Source organism: Thamnophis sirtalis, unplaced genomic scaffold, assembly GCF_051295495.1.
Source record: "Thamnophis sirtalis isolate CommonGarterSnake01/CBP01778 unplaced genomic scaffold, rThaSir2_p1.2 scaffold_6, whole genome shotgun sequence".
Lineage (NCBI taxonomy): Eukaryota > Metazoa > Chordata > Lepidosauria > Squamata > Natricidae > Thamnophis > Thamnophis sirtalis.
The window spans coordinates 85,779,463-85,796,779 of record NW_028261386.1 but is presented as its reverse complement, the minus strand read 5'-3'; the positions used below and the strand labels follow the sequence as shown (position 1 = coordinate 85,796,779).

General features: G+C 45.0%; 1 protein-coding gene and 1 non-coding gene across 5 annotated transcripts in view; both read left to right on the top strand.

Annotated features, from left to right (window-relative positions):
• Window positions 1-1,477: 1,477 nt before the first annotated feature.
• Window positions 1,478-1,560, top strand: TRNAL-UAA (transfer RNA leucine (anticodon UAA)). The gene has a single exon. It is a non-coding gene; the product is annotated as a tRNA-Leu (tRNA).
• A 13,146-nt stretch (window positions 1,561-14,706) lies between these two features.
• UTRN (utrophin) overlaps window positions 14,707-17,317 on the top strand; it is a 468,873-nt gene continuing 466,262 nt past the window's right edge. For 2 of the 4 annotated variants that reach the window (XM_087718331.1, XM_087718332.1), the window contains exon 1: window positions 14,709-15,072. The gene's annotated coding sequence lies outside the window, so the exon portion shown is untranslated. Of the gene's footprint in view, window positions 15,073-17,317 lie in introns of all 4 variants that reach the window. The other 2 variants (XM_087718333.1, XM_087718330.1) reach the window with 2 other exon arrangements.

Genomic DNA, 17,317 nt, shown 5'->3' with positions numbered 1-17,317 from the left:
AAAAATTATACATTTATATTGTGTGTGAATAGAGTTCTGGGTATCATTCATATTAATCCAATTCACAATAACAATAGTAGTAATCTCTATCACATTTCTCAAATGTATGTAATCCTTATTATATTGTTCAAATATATATATATTTTAAAAATGCCTAACTCATCTTTACCATCTATATCTTCCTTGTTCTATCTAAACATTTCTCTATTATATATGACAAATTTAACTAAGTTTCATTTATATTTATCCAATTCACGCTACATTGTTAATAATCTCTATCACATTTATCAAGTTTATATAATCCTCATATTATTTATACATCTCTTTAGTACTTCAGTTCTTATCCATTTTTCCATTTTAATCCAATTCACAATAACAGTATGAATAAATTTAACTAGATATCATTCATGTTGATCCAATTCATATTAACATTCTTGATTATCACATTAATCAAATTATATAGTCCTGTTACATTGTTTAAATATACATTGAAAGAAAAATACCTAACCTCTGTAAAGTTCCAATCTATTATTTTTATTCATTCTATAAGCAATTTATGTTTTAATATTTTCCCTAATCTTATTCCTGTGCTGGAATTTTGATCACGCTGGGGGTGCTGCTATACAGTTGTGTGAAAACTGGTCATACATCACTTTTTACAGTGCATTTTGAACAATCACTAAAGGAATGGTTTTGAGGATTACCTGTACAGTACAGCCTCTAATATATCTATTATCAAAAAGGTGGGAAGGGAAGAATAAACACCTCCTCAGGTAAGAATCATGAAAGCAAGGTGGACTAGATTAGGTTCAGGAAAAGACTTCTTCCAGAAGTCACCAAAGCTTCACAGATTCTCTTATGCCATCATGGGATGTGTCTCACCTTAACTGTCTCAACTCAGCCAGGCGGAGTTTCATTCAAACCATCACTAAACCAACTTTAGTTTAGCTTGCTGTGCCCAAGCCAGCCAGGGGTGGCACAGTCTTTCAAAACAAACCTGGGCTTTATACAATGTGTGAACTCAAACATTTCACTACGTCACTGGCCATGTAATCAGCCCAGCCTTCCTTCGGCGGCAGAGCACGGTTGTGCGACTTGCTTGGCAGCGAAGGAAGGTTGTAGCTTTTTAAAAAATCTGCTTTCGCCAAATCTGCTAAAGATTCTACTTTGCTTGAGGAAGGTACTTGAAGGAGGCTACTTCCGACCGCTCGCGCGCCTTTTTATTCCCTTGAAATCCGGGTTGTACTTTCCTCTCTTTCTGCGCCCTCCCGCGCGCTGAGTAAAGAACGCTTAGAGCGGGCGGAGAGATAAGAGAAGGAAGAAGTAGCCGAGCGCGGTTAAATCTTTCCCCTCGCTCGTAAGTTCCACTCAGGCGGGGCCCGCCGTAGCTTGACAGGAGCAAGCAAAAAAAGAGAGGAGACGGTGACCCAGCTGCTCGCTCTATGTAAGAGTGCCTGCTGGTGGGGTTTACAACCGTACCAGGATGGCCGAGTGGTTAAGGCGTTGGACTTAAGATCCAATGGACGCATGTCCGCGTGGGTTCGAACCCCACTCCTGGTAATGGCTTTTTTTCTGCCCAGCTTCTCTTAAATTAAAAGAGGAAACAGAGAAACATCGCAGAAGACTTCAGGTGAGGCTTCTGCCTTTGAACGGATGCCCGGCAGGACCTTAGCCGCCATTCGAGCGAGTCCTCCTCCACCACCTCCCGCTGGGTGCCGCTTCTATGCAAAGATAACCGAAAGCAAAGCCAGGCTGGGTTGCACGAAAATGAGATCGCGTCATTTTCACGGTTCCATGTAAACATATGAACGAAGCTGCTTCTCTTCTCCCCCTTCCCCACTTCCTTCCCCACTCTGTGCAAAGCGTGGTGGCTAGGGGCGCACCAACATGTCATTTTATTCTATTTTATATATTTATGTATTAAATTGTATTTTACCCTATAACTATTGTATTTTACCTTACTTTTATTTTAAATTGTTTGTATAAGATTTTATTGGTGATATGTGGCCTATAGGCTTATCAATAAAGCTATCATATCATCATATCATTTTGTCAGCCACCTGAGAAACATGCTGAAGTTTCTGGAAACCAAATAAACAAGAGACCTACTTTTAAAGCCTAAATATGACAAAAATATGACAATTTGAAAAGGGTTTGATCTGGGAAGAGAGACTGGCTAAGGGATTTTTTATTTTCGTGATCTTCAATTTTCCTGGACTACAACTACCATCATCTCTGGCAAGCCCAACTACCCATAATCTAATTTCACCTGGAACAGAGACGAACGATTTTCTTACAGAATTTCGAGAAAGAGAACTGCCAGCAGTTTGATTTTCATTCAAAGAAATAATAGGATTGGGTTTTTGGGGGGGGGGGGTGTCCGATATTCCTCCCTTTCCTTCTGCCCTATCAATAAAGGATAATATTAGTAGCTCAGAGTTGGAATGAGGGGTCCTTGGTGCTCTGTGAGCTTGCTTTGTTGTCTTGCAGACGTTTCATTACCCAAACTATGTAACGTCATCAGTGTTTAGGAGATAGCCCACATCAAAGAGGCTGACATATTTCTAACTGATGAAAGAAATGTCCTTCTGGGTTCAGCTCCAAGTGGGGAAAAAGACACTGGAGACATGGAGGCTGCTTGGAAAGATGGTTTATTGGTGGACAGGGCCACATGGCTTGAGTCCTGAACAGAAAAGGTGGTCACATGCTTCAATGTTGGTGGAGAAGAAGAGAAGGGCTGAGGGAGGGGCTCGCTAGGCTTTTTATAACCTGTTTAGTCCCACTTCTCTGTTTCCTGTTCCTGTGTAAGAAATGTATTCTGATTGGTTGTCAGACTCCCATGGGATCATGCAGGGGCTACTCTCTAGGCTGTGTTTTGAATCCAGGTTTGGTTGAGTTCTCAGATGCCATGTGGTCAGTTGAGTAAAGGGCCAATATTATCATGCTTTCCTGTAGCTGGTGGAGAAGTCTTTATTATGTAGAGTGGACTAGCTTGGCCTTCTGCCTTTTCAATATTTCCTAGGATATTTCATTTTTCTGGGAGAGGGCTGGATGATAACTTCCCACATAACAAAGGCCTCTTACCTCAGAATTTATGTTGGAAACACTTTACTTTGAACTCCTGGTAGATCTTGGCAGATCTGCAAAATATAGCCACGGTGGAATCTGATTGTGTTCAGATCATTATATTGTGTTTATATTGTACATATATATTATTTTGTAAATAAAATGATGAAATGTACTATAATTATGTGATGCATAATTAAATTCTGGTTCCCATTTTCTTAGGACTACCTGTCTTTTTTATCCTCACTTTCCCAATGTTTCCAGTGAACCACGAGAAGGATGGAGGACTGAGAAATAATGGAGGTGATCATGAGGTGGGGGCTTACCAATCATAAGCAAACAAACATTCTCCCTCTAATATAGACACCAAAAAGAAACATCTATTTATTATTTACATTACTGCACGTTAGTAGGATCTATGAAAAACATGAACCTTTATATAACATGACTACGATTATCTTTAGAACAGGTTACTTTAATAGATTTCAATGAGTCCATGGCAGTGGTGGAATTCAAATAATTTAACCCGTTCTCTTCCCTAATGATTTCTTTCAACAACCAGTTCACCAAACTGCTCAGAAAGTTAACAACCGGTTCTCCCGAAGTGGTGCGAACTGGCTGAATCCCATCACTGCTCCATGGAAAGAAACAACTTCTACAAATCTTTAGTTGAAATTTACTTTGTCTTCTTGTTGCTTTAATGCATTAATAAAGACACCCATCTCTCTCTCTCTCTTTCTCTCTCACACACACCATATTTTCCAGATTGGGAAAACTGTGTTTGAGTGTAATAGATTTCCTTTGTAATGCCTTGATACAATATAAGGTCTGCAATTAAAATGAAACATCAGGGAAGTATTTAAATAATAAGAATGCAGTCCAGAAATATCAATGTGATGATACATCAGTGAATTATCCATTGATTATCTAATCGATTTATATTGTGAAGCTTGTCATGGAGTCTTAATTATGAATAGCAAAAGGTACAGCATGAGACAATTGACAATAACAGTTGGCATTTAATAATGGAGATGAATTTTTAACTAAGTTGCAACTTAATCACCTTTACTTATATTTCACCCTATGGGTGAGGATTAGTCTGACATTTCAACTGGGCTATGGCTAAACCATAATGAGCCATTCTGTATATTAATTCCTGATATAATGCATATTATGATGTAGGAGGATGTAAATGTTTTATGTTAATACTTTTGCTGTAGGCCAACATATGTCAACATGGCTCTGCTACAGGGGTGAAATCCACTTATCTTTGCTACTGCAGGTGTATTAGCGCAGGTGTGTGCAGAGCATCAAAGTGATACCCAAAGTGCAGGTGGGCGGAGCCTGCTACTGAGCACGGCTGGCAAGTGAATAAGCGAACAATAAGGTAAGTCAACAGCGAGTTGGAGGGGAGAATCCACTATGTCATGCGATTTAGATTAGCTAGAAAGCAGGAAATCCTGCTTTCTAGCTAATATAAATCGCAGGCCACAGCTGATCATTGGAAAAACCTGTTTGTCCGAACCGGTGGCATTTTTTTTACTACCAGTTTGGGTGATGTAGGAAGTTATCACCCAGCCATCTCCCAGAAAAATGAAATATCCTAGGAAATATTGAAAAGGCAGAATATTTCTCTAGATGTGAAAAGAAGGAAACATGTTTTAAAAGACAGAATAGCTCCCTGTAGCTTCCTGCCCATCCCCACTTTGTCAATGGGCCATTAAGAAGGCCAAGCTAGTCCCTTTACATAATAAAGACTTCTCCACTGCAGCTCCAGGAGGATGGGATTAAAGCATGATAATATTGGCCCCAACTCACCAGATGGCATCTGAGAACTCAACCAAACCTGGATTCAAAACACAGCCTAGAGAGTTGCTCCTGTATGACCCATGGGAGTCTGACAACCAATCAGAATACATTTCTTACACAGGAACAGGAAACAGAGAGGTGGGACTGAACCGGTTATAAAAAGCCTAGCAAGCCCCTCCCTCAGCCCTTCTCTTCTTCTCCACCAACATTGAAGCATGTGATCACCTTTTCTGTTCAGGGCTCAAGCCATGTGGCCCTGTCCACCAATAAACCATCTTTCCAAGCAGCCTCCATGTCTCCAGTGTCTTTTTCCCCACTTGGAGCCGAACCCAGAAGGACATTTATTTCATCAGCGAACAGCTGGCATCTTTGCTACCAGTTTGGGTGAACAGGTCCGAACCGGTAGTATTTCATCCCTGCTCTGCTAGTGTTCTTTCTTTGGGAGAAGTTGGAGTTGGAGTTTATTCAATTTGTAGGCCGCCCTATTCCCCGAAGGGACTCAGGGCGGCTGAACAAAACCAAGGGAGGGGAAATTACAAAAAGTAAGACAAAGACAATCAGACAATACGAACAGTTTAAAAGCACAACAGACACAGCAATTTCGAGTAGGGGGGGGGGAAACTCAACCCCAGGCTTGCTGGGACAGCCAGGTCTTCACGGCCGTCCGGAAAGCCTGAAGGGTGGAGAGGGTCCGAATCTCCATGGGGAGCTCGTTCCAAAGGGCTGGGGCAGCCACAGAGAAGGCCCTCCTCCGAGTAGTCGCCAGCCGACATTGGCTGGCAGATGGAATACGGAGGAGGCCTAATCTGTGGGATCGAATGGGTCTGTGGGAGGTAATTGGCAGAAGGCGGTCTCTCAAGTACCCAGATCCAATACCATGTAGGGCTTTATAAGTAATAACTAGCACCCTGAAGCGTATCCGGAGACCAATAGGTAGCCAGTGCAGCTCGCGGAGGATAGGTGTAACGTGGATGTACCGGGGTGCACCCACAATCGCTCGCGCGGCTGCATTCTGGACCAGCTGTAGTCTCTGAACACTCTTCAAGGGCTGCCCCATGTAGAGCGCATTGCAGTAGTCCAGTCTTGAGGTCACGAGGGCATGAGTGACTGTTGTAAGATCCTCCTGGTTCAGGTAGGGACGCAATTGGTGCACCAGGCGAACCTGGGCAAACGCCCCCCTGGTCACAGCCGACAACTGATGATCTACTTGAGAGACCGCCTTCTGCCAATTACCTCCCTACGGCCTATAAGATCTCATAGGTTAGGCCTCCTCCGCATCCCATCGGCCAGCCAATGTCGGCTGGCAACCACAAGGAGGAGGGCCTTCTCAGTAGCGGCCCCGACCCTTTGGAACGAGCTCCCCGTAGAGATTCGTACCCTCTCCACCGTCCAGGCCTTCCGCACAGCCTTGAAGAACTGGCTCGCCCGTCAGGCCTGGGGATAAGGACCACTACCCCGCCCGAATGTTGTATGCATGTTGCGTATTATTTTATTATGTGTTGTTGTCGTAGTATTGTATTGTATTGTATTCCCCTCTCCCTGGTTTCTGTGAGCCGCCCTGAGTCCCCCCAGGGAAAAGGGCGGCCTACAAATAAAATCAATTCCAATTCCAATTAAAGTCAGCTGTGGGTCCAGGAAGACTCCCAAATTGCGCACCCTGTCTGAGGGGCGTATAATTTCACCCCCCAGCCTGAGAGATGGAATACTAAGCCAATTTGTGGGAGGAAAAAACATAAGCCACTCGGTCTTGTCAGGATTGAGAGCCAGTCTGTTCACCCCCATCCAGACCTTCACATCCTCCAGGCACTGGCACATCACGTCAACTGCTTCACTGAGTTGGCACGGGGCGGACAAATACAATTGAGTATCGTCCGCATATTGGTGGTATCCTATCTCGTGCCGTCGGATGATCTCTCCCAGCGGCTTCATGTAAATGTTTAACAGGAGGGGGGACACGACCAACCCCTGTGGCACCCCATAATTAAGGGGCCTAGGGGTCGACCTCTGTCCTCCAACCAACACCGACTGCGACCTACCCGAGAGGTAGGAGGAGAACCACCGAAAAACGGTGCCCCCCACCCCCACCTCTCGTAACCGCCGCAGCAGGATACCATGGTCGATGGTATCGAAGGCCGCTGAGAGGTCCAGGAGAACCAGAACAGAGGCACAGCCCCCGTCTCTGGCTCTCCAGAGATCATCGGTCAGTGCGACCAAAGCAGTTTCCGTCCTGTAGCCAGGCCTGAAACCAGATTGGAAGGCGTCTAGATAATCGGTTTCCTCCAAGGACCGACGGAGCTGAGAGGCCACCACTTTCTCAACAACCTTCCCAACAAAGGGGAGGTTGGAGACTGGATGATAGTTATTTAAAACGGCTGGATCCAGGGACGGTCTCTTCAGTAGGGGCCTCACCACCGCCTCCTTTAAAGGGGGGGGGGGGAAAGACCCTTCCCGGAGAGATGCGGTCACAATCGCCTGGATCCAGCCCCGTGTCACCTCCCTGCTGTTCGCAACCAGCCAGGAGGGACACGGGTCCAGTACACAAGTGGAGGCACTCACTGCTCCGATGGCCTTGTCCACTTCCTCAGGGGTAACAGACTGAAAATCAATCCAACGATGGTGCTCAAGACCCTCCCTCGGTACCTCGGCTGGCTCTGCGCAATTGGAGTCCAGGTTTGCCCGAAGCCGAGCCACTTTATCCACGAGGAATTGACCAAACTCCTCAGCCTTACCTTGCAAGGGAGTGCCCGTATCCCTCCCTTTAAGGAGGGAACTGGCTATCCTAAACAAGGCGGCTGGGCGTGACTCAGCGGAAGCTATCAGAGCAGCAATATGAGTTCTTTTTGATGTCCGGATAGCCCGGAGGTAGGCTCTGATGCAAGATTTTAATGAGGCTCGGTCTGACACGGACTTACTGACTCTCCAGCGGCGCTCTAGGCGTTTCTTTTGGCACTTCATTTCCCGGAGTTCCTCAGTAAACCAAGGAGCCCTCCTGAATCCACTGCCGCGGATCGGCCGTAGAGGCGCAATCCAGTTAAGGGCCCCTGCCGCCGCCGAGTTCCAAGCAGCGACCAGAGTCTCAACTGAATCGCGGGCGAGAGTATCAAGTATAACACCAAGCGCCGTCTGAAAGCCCATAGGGTCCATAAGGTGCCTGGGGTGGAACCACCTAATCGGTTCCTCCTCCCTACAGTGGGGGATTGGCCTCCGAAAGTCGAGCCTCAGTAGGCAGTGGTCCGACCACGACAGGGGCAGGATCTCAATGCCCCTCAGACCAAGATCACAATTCCACTGCTCCGAGAGGAATACGAGGTCAAGTGTGTGACCCGCTGAGTGGGTCGGGTCCCGAATTACTTGGGTCAAGCCCATGGCTGTCATGGAAGCCATGAACTCCTGCGCCCCATCAGAGTGCTCACCGAGCGAAGGCAAGTTGAAATCCCCCAGCACCATAAACCTGGGAAACTCAACTGCCAGCTCGGCTACTGACTCGAGGAGCGAGGGGAGGGCTGCTGCAACGCTGTTGGGAGGCAGGTACGTTAGCAGCATGCCCACTTGACCCCCAGGATCCAACCTCACCAGCAAGGACTCACACCCAACAAGCTCCGGAGCAGGGGTCCTACGAGGAACTAACGACTCTCGGATAACAATGGCCACTCCCCCACCCCTTCCCTGGGGTTGCGGCTGGTGAAGCACCTGAAAACCCTCTGGGCACATTTCGGTGAGGGGGACTCCTCCCTCCGGGCCCAGCCAGGTTTCAGTAATACATGCCAGGTCTGCCCCCTCGTCTAAAATTAAGTCCCGGACGAGGGGAGCCTTGTGAACCACAGACCTGGCATTTAGCAACAGCAGCCTGAGACCAGGGCCCTGCCTACTCACGCCATCTGGCCTTGGAGTGGGACTAATAGGGCCGGAAGGAAGGATCTCTGTAACATAGCGAACCTTCCTTCCCCGGTAATGGCTCGCCCTAAAGTCCCCGCCATATCTGCCCCTCTCAGTTAGGACCGTAATGCTCCGGCCCACTCCCGTGTCCATAAGGCCCCCACCCTCCCCTTCAGCAATCGGTATCCCTGGCAAGCCCTTCGAACCATACATTCTAAGGCTGGGGGTTGAACCAGGCCCCCCTAACACTTCTGCAGAGCACTCAGTGTAGGAGGTACCCGGTTATAGTCCCAGCCCTCTCAGGAGTACACAATCATACAACAGACACTCCCCCATGAGAATTTAAAAACACAAATACAACTATATAATAAAAAGTGGGCACATACATACAACACAATCATACCCACAATCATACCCCAAGCACTCACCATACATTAAAAATATACGGAGCACTGCGCAAGTGCGTTAGCAAGCAATAATATAAAAAAGGAGAGAGAACTGCTCCGTTCCTCTCTCTCCTCTATGTCCCGGCGAGACGTCCTCGGCCACCAGATCAAAAGTCAGTGGTATATAAGGCGGCTGTACATAGGCAAGGATAAGATGTAAAAGTCTAGTGTTCATAAGCAGCAACTGTTCAGTCTCACCCTTCCAAAGAAGGTCAGCGGGCCGTGTGCCTAAAAGTCTCCTTCCTGAGGACATTGCTTTTATTTTGATTTTCTTTTATTTATTTATTAGAGCGGTGTTTGTTAACCTCAGCAACTTTAATCTGGGTGGACTTCAGTTACCAGATGTCTCCAAGTAGCATACTACTGGGGAATTCTGGGAGTTGAAGTCTACACACAGTGTGGACATTCTCTAAATACTGATTTAGCAAATGAGCTAGATAAAAACGAATTTCATTTAAAAAGGATATTTGGGCAAGTATAGCTTTACACATAGTATAAGCCTAACTACACATTTAAGCAGATACATGACGACTCCTTTCTTCTCAAATATATGCCCCAATGATAATACTGAGAAGAGAGCTGTCTGTCCCATTTAGTACCATTTACTATTAACGGTTGTCAGTTTTAGAAACAGATTCAACATTTAGGTAGTATTTGCTCCAGGGTAAGATGTGTGGCTTCAACAAATAAAAATCTGTTTAGAGGAGTGACCCCTAGTGGCCCTTTGTGGTTATGAAAACTTCACAAATGTTTTGTGAATCAAGGATTTGCAATTTGGGCAAAATGTCCATGAACTAACATACCTACATTGAAGTGATCCAGAATTGTTCATCATAATAGTATAGTACAAAAACAAAAAGTTTTTGTTTAGAAGGAGAAACAGAAGAGCTTGAAATGTACAATAAACTCTCATTTTGCTTGAAACGTTTTGAAACCCACTGTAATTTTCTTTACAGGTACTCCTCGATTTATGAGGACAATTGAGCCCAAAATTTCTTTTGCTAGGGGAGAATTTTTTAGGTGAGTTTTGCCCCATTTTACTACTTTTCTTGCCACAGTTGTTAAGTGAAATTGTTAAATTAATAACAGTTGTTAAGTGAATCTGGCTTTCTCAGACTTTTTTTGTCCTAAGGTTGTGAAGGAAGTTATTACTCATCCCTCTACTAGACAAAATGAAATATTAAAAAGGCAGAGTATTATATTTCCCTGGATGAGAAATGGCAGAGTATTATATTATATATTATATCATGTTTTAAAGACAAAGCAGCTTCCTGCAGCTCCCTACCATCCCCCTTCAGCTTCAGGGTGATGGGATTAAGATATGGCCCTCAGGACATGATAGGATTAGCCCTCTACCCATCTAGCTGTAGAATGTTATCACCCAGCCCTCTCCCAGAAAAATGAAATATCCTAGGAAATATTGAAAAGACAGAATATTACATTTCCCTGGATATGAAAAAGAAGAAATGTTTTAAAGACAGAGTAGTGTGGAAAGTTATCATCCAGCCCTCTCCCAGAAAAATGAAATATCCTAGGAAATATTGAAAAGGCAGAATATTTCTCTGGATGTGAAAAGAAACATGTTTAAAAAGACAGAATAGTTGCCTATAGCTTTCTGCCCATCCCCAGCTAATGGGCCATTAAGATGGCCAGGCTAGCCCACTTTACATAATAAAGACTTCTCCTCACTGCAGCTGTAGGGGGAAGGGATATTACTCAACTGACCACAAGGCAACTGAGAACTCATCACAGCCTAGAGAGTAGCCCCCTGCATGGCACCATGGGAGTCTGATAACCAATCAGAATACATTTCTTACACAGGAACAGGAAACAGAGAGGTGACACTAAACAGAGTATAAAAGCCTAGCAAGCTCCTTCCTCACTCCTTCTCTTCTTCTCCATCAACATTGAAACATGTGATCACCTTTTCTGTACAGGGCTCAAGCCATGTGGCCCTGTCCAACAATAAACCATCTTTCCAAGCAGCCTCCATGTCTCCGGTGTCTTCTTCCCCACTTGGAGCTGAACCCAAAAGGACATTTCTTTCAACAGTAGCTCCCTGCAGCTTCCTGCCCACCCCCCTTTGTCAATGGACCATTAAGATGCCCAAGCCAGTTCCTTGCCAGTCCCCATAATAAAGAGTTCTCCCCTTCAGTTCCAGGGTGATGGGATTAAGGCATGATTAGCCTTTACCCACTCCCCACATGGCATCTGAGAACTCAACCAAACCTGGATTCAAAACACAGCCTAGAGATTTGCCCCTGCATAGCCCCATGGGAGTCTGACAACCAATCAGGATACAAGCTCAAGATCAAAGGCCAGAGGGGGCATAAAACCAGGGACTTTCAGCATCTCAGCCCTTCTTCTCCTCTTCTCTTCTTCTGCACCCAACATTGAAGCATGTGATCACCTTTTCTGTTCAGGATTCAAACTACGTGGTCCTGTCCACCATTAAACATCTTTCCAAGCAGCCTCCATGTCTCCAGTGTCTTTCTCCCCACTTGGAGCCGAACCCAGAAGGACATTTCTTTCAACATAGCAACAGAACTCACCACATGGCACCTGGAGAGATTGCATCCCTCAGCAGATTCAACCAAGCATGGGAGTCTGACAACCAATCAGAATATATTTCTTACACAGGAACAGGAAGTTCCAAGGTGGGGTCCAAGAGAGGGTATAAAACTAAGACTCTCTCAGCACCTCTTCCTTTTTTTTCTTCAAGATCTTCAAGGCATGTGACCCCACTCTTTCCCCAGAATCTCAAACCATGTGGTCCTGTCCACCATCAATAAACCACCTTTCCAAACAACTTCAATGTATTCAGTGTCTTTTCCCCCACTTGGAACTGAACCCAGAAGGACATTTCTTCCAGTTTCAAAAATTGATCACATGATCCTGGGACACTGTCATAAATATGAGTTAATTGCCAAGCACATGAATTTTGATCAGATGACCATGGGGAAGCTATAACGGTGGTAAGTGTAAAAAACAGTTATAAGTCACTTTTTCAGTGTTGTCTATGGAGATTCTCAGTCATCCAGGTCATGGTTGTCTCAAAGAGGCTTTTTTTTTGGACTTCCATTCCCCACCATCCAGTCAGAGCTGCAGAAATTTCTTAGATAAGAAGCAAAGCATCTTCAAAGCAAAACCAGAAAGTCCAGGTGCCTCTTGAAAAAAAAGCTCCTTTTGATTTTTCAGTGATGTCATAACTTTGAAAGATGAATAAACAAACTGTTGTCAGTTAAGATCTACCTGTATAGGTGTCATTCACATTCCAGTTTGGCTTGGCTTTTCTTTCCAGAGACATAGCTTTATTTTGCCAGATTCTACCTTAATTGGATTAGAATGAGGCTTCTCCCACTTTACAGCCTTCAGGGGATTGCTAGAGTTCCCTGTGGCCAGTTTTTATTCATTTATTTTGTGTCCAGATCAAGCCTTAAATTACGAAAACGAGGCCACCTTTTTGGCTTCATTGTTGGCCAGAAACAAATAACTTTCAGTGGATACTACTATAGCAATCCACAGACCAATATGCACTTGGTTAGTGTGGTTTGGGTTTTTTTTTTTTTTGATAGGTTTGCATTTCTGATTTGGTATCATCTCCTCTGCTGACAAGGATATCCAGGAAAAGGGTAGCATGTTGTTGTTTTCTTCTTTCTTTGTGAATTTTAGTGCTTTGATGGAGGTAGTCCTCGGCTTATAACCATTTGTTCAGTGATCATTTGAAGTTGAAAAAACAAGACTTGACCATTTTTTACATTATGACTCTTGCAGCATTCCCACTGCGATGTGATCTACATTTGGTTGCTTGGCAACTGACATATTTATGACACTTGCATTCATGTAATCACCATTTGTAACCTTCCCAGTTGGCTTCTGACAAGTCAAGTCAATGGGGGAAGCCGGTTTCACTTAATGACTGCATTATTCATTTAACAAGTTCATTTGCTTAATAACAGTGGCAAAAAGTTGTAAAATGAGACTGTTGGAAGACTGTTGGATTCAGTTCCAAGTGGGGAGAAAGACATTGGAAACATGATGGCTGTTTGGAAAGATGGTTTAATGATGAACAGGATCACATGGTTGAGGTCCTGGGCAAAAAAAGGTACATGGGTAGAGAAAGAGTTATATCCTCTGTTGGGCTTTAAATTTGAGCTTGTATTCTGATTGGTTGTCAGACTCCCCTGGGGCCATGCAGGGGTAACTTTGTAGGTTGTCTTTGAGTCCCAGGCTTGGTTGACTCTTGTTGGGTGATGATATAATATAAGGGCTTTAAGAATTTTAGGACTTTGATTTAATAGAAGCCCTGTATTGGGGAGTTGCAATGGTATGTGCAAAAGACCTTGGGAGATGGGGGGAAACATGCTGCCTAGGAAAGATCAGATAGTGGGGTGGAGAGGGCGGGGAGTGAGCCTGCAGCTGCATAACAAGCCGGAAAAGCAACCCAGAAAGGATCCTCTCTTAACTTATGGCTGTGAAGAGATGGTGGGATATTTATACAGTATTTTCAAACTTGCAAGACTCTACAAGTAATCCTCAACTGAACAGGAGGAAATGCCTATGTAGGGTAATTATCTTCACCGCACAAAGTGCCTTTTTCCTGGATGTCCATGGGGATTGTGAGTCATCCAGGTTCTGGTTGTCCCAAAGGTGCTTTTTCAAGAGGCAACTGGATTTTCTTTGAAGATGTTGTGCACTTCTCATCCAAGAAGCTTCTTCAACAACTCTGAAGAATTGAAGAAGCTTCTTGGCTGAGAAGCGAAATGTCTTCAAAGAAAAACACCTTTGGGACTTTCCCCTGGACGTTTGTCTTCCCAATCTTGCCTACTAGCCCTGAGATTTCTTAGTGGTCTCCCATCCAGGGACTAGTCAGGCCCATCTTTTCTTGGTTTTTAGTTTCTCAAAGGCATCATCATCATCATTAGGATGGTGTGTGTGTGTGTGTGTGTGTGTGTGTGTAAACCGTTTCCTCCTGGCAAGGTGGTTTCCTGCTTGAGCAGGGGGTTGGACTAGATGACACACAAGGTGTCTTCCAACTTTATTCTGTATTCTAAGGGTTCGATGACTTCGGACCAGCGGCAGCACCTTCGGCAGAGGAAAAGGTCAGCGGCCTCGGTGATTGACAAGACGAACGGTCACGTGGCTCCTGTCACGCCATCTCCCTCCGCCGGAGTGCAGGTCTCTCTCTCTCTCTTTCTACCAGGGCGGGGGAGCGAGAGGATAAGAGCGCGGGCGCAGCGAAAAGAAACTTCCCAGCGCAGCGGAAAGTTCGCCGAAAGAGTTCAATACCCGGAGTGCGGACGGAGATTCTTCGCTTCCGCCAGCTCCCTTTCCCTTTGCAGCGGAGGCCGCCGGGGCCGAATCCGAGACAACTTTTCGCGGACTTCCCCCCCTTTCCCTGCTCCGCTCTACCCTCACCTAATAACAAAGGGGGCCGGGACGAGCCGAGGGACCGCCCCGTTCGCCACCGCCCCTTTCCTCTAAAGTTCAGCTTGTCCGGCTGGTGAGAGAGAGAGAGGGAGAGCGAGAGAGGCGCTTCCCCCCCCTCCTTCTCTCCTTCCTTAGGGCGAAGCGGCCGGTGGAAGCGGAGGAGAGAGGCGACCAAGGGGTTCGCGGGGCTGCAACCGAAGTCCAGCCGAGCGCGTCGGGCGAAAGTTGCCTTGTTTAATAAGCTGCGGCGGGGGGCAGTTTGCCTTTGGCGTTTGCTTCTCCAGGGGCGCTTTGGGTTTCTTTTGGGGAATTCGGGGTGGGGTGGGGGGAAGTCTTTAGAAAAAGAGCGAAGCCGCAGCTAAACCGCCACGGAGCGGACCTGAGGATCGACCGTCACACCAAAGTCTCTGCCTCCTCCTCCTTCTCCTCCCCCACCCTCCGGCAGGTAAGCTGGTGAATAATTGGCGGTGAAGGGGAGAAAGGGAAAGGGGGAAAAAAGGCAACGCGATTCCTCCAGGCAGAGGGCTGGGAGGACAAAAGGGCACCCGAAGAATTCAGTTCTCTCTTCCCACCTTTCTCTCCGCCGCCGAACTATAATCGATTCTCGGTTTGGATGGGGTGGTGGTGGGAGGGATACTTTCCGTTGAGTAATTGCTACGGGGTGGGTGTTGATCTTCGTTTAGGGTAAAGCCAGAGGTTGGAGCTGAGCAGATTTCGCTGCGAAGTGACAACTTTTGTGGAGAAGTTTTGCTCCACGTGGGAACGACACTTTGATTATTAATTTGGCTTGCTTAGTTGGTTCCAGCGCTCCTTTAAAAGAACTTCTCCGACTCTTGTTTGTTTGGAATGTCTTTCCCCCCTCCTTATCCTGGTTCCTTGTAGCAAATGAAAGAGGCGAGGTCTTTACATTGTTATCTTTGAGAAGGACCTTTTGGGTGCACGCTACTAAGCAACCTAACTCTTCAAAAGGCCCCCTTCCCTTTGGCATAAACTTTAGTGATCTGGCTGTTAAATGCTTTTTTTAAAGAATGATCTAGTGTTCTATTTGAGCACATTTTGTGGGATTTATTACCTATCTATAGTGTTGGTAATGGATATTGGAGACAGCAACCTGTAAAACTCAGGGCAGCCACTAGGCAAATCTATTTGCTGCCATCAAGTGATGCCCAGATTTTTGTAGCCTTTTAAAAAACCGCAAATAGCTTTTATTGGGTTCTTATTTATGCTAGGTAAAGGTTAGTTGCCTTTAGAGTCAAGTTTAAATCCTCCTGACTTTATGGATCTCTTCAAAGTTTTTTTGGGAGGTGGGGAGAGCTGACCTTTATTAACCTCTTGATACATAGTAAATTTCTGCAAATTGATTTCCTGTCCCACTCACTTTTTAGATTTCTTACATGTCAAAACTACTCTGAAATATTTATTAGGTTTCAGAAGAACAATATTTGCATGCATTTTTTTGGGAGTGGGGAGAAGGGTCAGGTAACAGTCCTGAGACTTAACATTAGCTATGTCATTGGTACTTCCTGAATTGTTTTAATATAGGAGGAAATACCACTGGAAGGGCAGCTTCTGTTTGTGATTGAGTTGTAGTGCATCTTTCCCAAACCTTCCAGCTTTCTTAGGCTTCAATTCCCAGAATTCCAAAATTCTGGAGTGCACCAGTTTGGGAAAGTGAGTGAAAATAAAGTGAGTGAAGAAGACAGCTGTTGCTTTCACTTGAAGTGGAAAGTAATTGCAATCCTCTTTATCATCCATCTTAGTCTGCCTCCTTCCTGATACATATCTGGAGGTTTTTTGGGATAGTCACTGGTTATTTTAAGGACGAATAGCATGACCTAATCTCTGTTGAAGTTTTCTAATTTCAAATCCTTGCAAGTTCTGGTTGAAAGTAGGGTGGAACCTGAGTAGGCATTAACTTGCTTGCTCTGGAGTGTTTGGAGGACCTCAGAAAAGACTGAAGCGGGCTTCTGTTTGATGGGAAAGCAAAATAATAATAACTTGAGATTCATGAGCTTGGCTCTGTTGTTAATTTTGAGGGGGGATGATTTAAAATACTTTCTGGAAGAAAGTCACAGCGACACATTTGAATGAGCAACTGAGTATCCATTACATGCTATGTGCTTGTAGAAGAGTGTGTGCACATCCAAGTTGCTTGCAGAACTGGAAAGGGCTGAAAGGTAAATTGGATGGAAGCCAAATTCTGTGCTATGTGCAAAATTTAATTTGGATAGTTCTGCTTGGTAACATAAATGATCATGATCTGAATAAAATTCTAAATAAATTTTCCCTATCTTAAACATTATTTCCATATCTTATTACTTGATCTGTGTCTTGTTTCCCATTGTAGTTGTATACTTATATTAGCAGAGATCTCCTGAGTCATGTTTTTATTCCTAGTATGACTTAAGTTACCCCCATACATTCTTCACTTTATTCCCAGACTTTCTGAACTTTACAAGGGGTAGTTGTATAAACATGTATAGAAATGATTCTGAGGCCTTGAAGAAGGGTGCAGAAAATGATTAATTGTGCATTGTGCTTTTGCTAATGTATTTAACTCCTTTTTATAGAATTTAAATGAACAAATGTGGGGTTGATAACTAGTGTTTAGATAACTAATATTCCCCAATGTAACCTTGCAAGAGTTATCCAAACTCCTCCGACAGGCTTTGGGATAGAGAGTAAAGTGC